We start from the raw sequence: 2,500 nt of genomic DNA, 5'->3' as shown, positions 1-2,500 counted from the left end.
GAAGGCACGCCGACGGTGACAGGGTACGGAAGACACAGCGGTGGCCTTCTGGCGACTTGGCCCCCGACAGCCCGACGTTCCGCCGTCCTCCCGATGGCCAGGAGGACCGTGCGGGGGTCGGCCGACGGCGTGGTAGGTGTGCCTGCACGGTGACGGAGCACACACCACGCCCGCCAACCCCTCCGTACCTCCCGAGACCGGTGGCAGGACGGAGCGGAAAACGTGCGGACTGAACGGGAGAGCCAAGAGCCAGCGATCCACGCGCGTGCGACCGTCCAAGTCACAGCGTTCGACGAAAACCTCCTCCCTCGGCCAGGCACTCGGCGCCAGCAGGGGAGACAGGATCAGACGCCCCGCCGGCCACTTAAGGCCGAGGACGAACCACGAGACGGGCGGCTGCAGCAGCGGGCGGCCTGCAGCTCCCAGCACTCTCAATCGATCAACCATCGAGTCGGGTCAGCGTGTCAAACCGGCGAGCTCCACGGTCAGGCCGGCGGCGCACCAGCACCGGACCTCCGCGGCTCCCTTCACTCTTTCCACTGCCAGCCAACCGAGAGACGGACCCAATGCGGACGTGCAGAGCTTAGGCAGACCCCCCACTGGAGGCTCAACACTTCGTGGCAGCTCCGTGTCCCAGAGACCAGGAGGGTTGGCACACACACACAGTGTGAACCACCGACAGCCATTCTGGGACCGGTGACAGCCGTGCTGGCCCCACTGCCACGACACAGACGGACGCCAGGCCGCGCTCCCCGGCGGGGGGATGGCGTCGAGCCTGACGAACGGAATGTGCAGGGTGGGGGGGAAAGGCCAAGCGCTCCGACGCCGGAGGGCTCCGGAGTCTGAACTTAGGGGGACAAAGAGGACGGGTCCTCTGCGACACCCCAGCCGCGCTCTCGCCAGCCAAGGCGAGTGCGATTGATTGCCAAACGACCCTCAGACAGGCGTGGCCCCGGGAAGAACCCGGGGCCGCAAAGTGCGTTCAAAGTGTCGATGATCAATGTGTCCTGCAATTCACATTAATTCTCGCAGCTAGCTGCGTTCGTCATCGACGCACGAGCCGAGTGATCCACCGTCAAGAGTTGTCTGAGTTTGTTTTAGGTCTCTCCCTCGCCAGAGGAAAGCGACCCGGACCGCACATACGCTCCCCACCTTGAGCTACAGCCACCTGCACGCCGGCGTGCGGGCGGAGCAGGGTGGCGTGAAGCGATGGGGAGCACCATCCTGGTGCGGCCCGCAGAAACATACGTCTATTGGGGGGAGGAGGACAGGGCGCCCAAGAGGCGATGCGTGCCCCAACGCACCGCAGCGACGGAGGCAGGATCACCGCCACCATGTCGCCCGCCTAGTATCACGAGGCGTGCAGCAGCTTTGCCCTAGGAAAAGCAGAGGCGGGAACGGGCACCGGCCATCGGTTCGGCAGCGTCACTGACGCGTGCACGTGGCGGCGTGTCGGCGAGCGGACTTCCTGCGAGGAGGCGGGGGCGGCACTCGCCCGAGCAGACGCCCGCCCGGCCCAGCCACCGCCGAGGTGGACTGGGAGTCGCGGCAACGGCTCGTCATACTCGTTCCCACACTCACAGCGCAGCTTGCCCGCAAGCCACCGACCACCGATCGACGCCAGGCGCCCCGACCGAGAGCGGGATCGCTCGTTCGCCCTGCTGGCAGTTCGCTGGGGATCACTACTGCACGGAGCTCGGAGACCGACGGGCGGCAACTCGAGAGTCTTTAAACCACCACCCCCATCCCGCAAGTGCAAAGAGGCTGTATACGCACAGACGGGTGAGGGGAATAGGTACCCCGTCGGGTTTGAAGGGAGCGTGACTAGATAGCAACGATGTAAACCCAGCCGATTTGGGAGCGAAAGACCGGCGCCTGCATCACCGGCTTCGTTTCCCGTGGCTGGAGAGTACACCGAAACCCTCCGTCTGTCGCGAGCTCCCGACGACGCGGTGCCGCCAAGCAGCAGGGCCGGACCTGGTGTGGCTCCCCTCGTCGATCACAGACCGGTCGGCACTACTGACGAGACGGTGGAACGGGCTTCGCCCCTTGTGACGAAGGGTGATGCGAACCCGCCCGCCCGCGTGCGTTCGGGGTGGACTCGGCAAACGGAGATTTGAAATCGGAAAGTGTCCTCCTGCCCCGCGCAGGTAGGCGCCCAACAGTTGGGGGGGTTTGGCGGTGACCACGGCTGCAGGGCCTGCTACCCCGACGAGCTCTCCTGCTGGCCCCGAAACCACCCCCGCGAGACAAGTTGAAACGGAAACGGGCGTACCCCCAAGCCGACGATCCTTTCTTATTTGTTACTTTTTTTTTCACTTGCTCGAGTTGTGGGGATTTGGCGGTGACCACGGCTGCAGGGCCTGCTACCCCGACGAGCTCTCCTGCTGGCCCCGAAACCACCCTCGCGAGACAAGTTGAAACGGAAACGGGCGTACCCCCAAGCCGACGATCCTTTCTTATTTGTTACTTTTTTTTTTCACTTGCTCGAGTTGTGGGG

At 64.8% G+C, this 2,500-nt stretch overlaps 1 non-coding gene across 1 annotated transcript; it reads right to left on the bottom strand.

Moving 5' to 3' along the window:
- Positions 1 to 930: 930 nt before the first annotated feature.
- On the bottom strand, positions 931 to 1,084 carry LOC140474599 (5.8S ribosomal RNA). The gene has a single exon (XR_011959248.1). It is a non-coding gene; the product is annotated as a 5.8S ribosomal RNA (ribosomal RNA).
- Positions 1,085 to 2,500: the final 1,416 nt, after the last annotated feature.

Source organism: Chiloscyllium punctatum, unplaced genomic scaffold, assembly GCF_047496795.1.
Source record: "Chiloscyllium punctatum isolate Juve2018m unplaced genomic scaffold, sChiPun1.3 scaffold_1092, whole genome shotgun sequence".
Classification (NCBI taxonomy): domain Eukaryota; kingdom Metazoa; phylum Chordata; class Chondrichthyes; order Orectolobiformes; family Hemiscylliidae; genus Chiloscyllium; species Chiloscyllium punctatum.
Note: the sequence above shows the minus strand (reverse complement) of the source record. Positions and strands in the feature narration are given on the sequence as shown.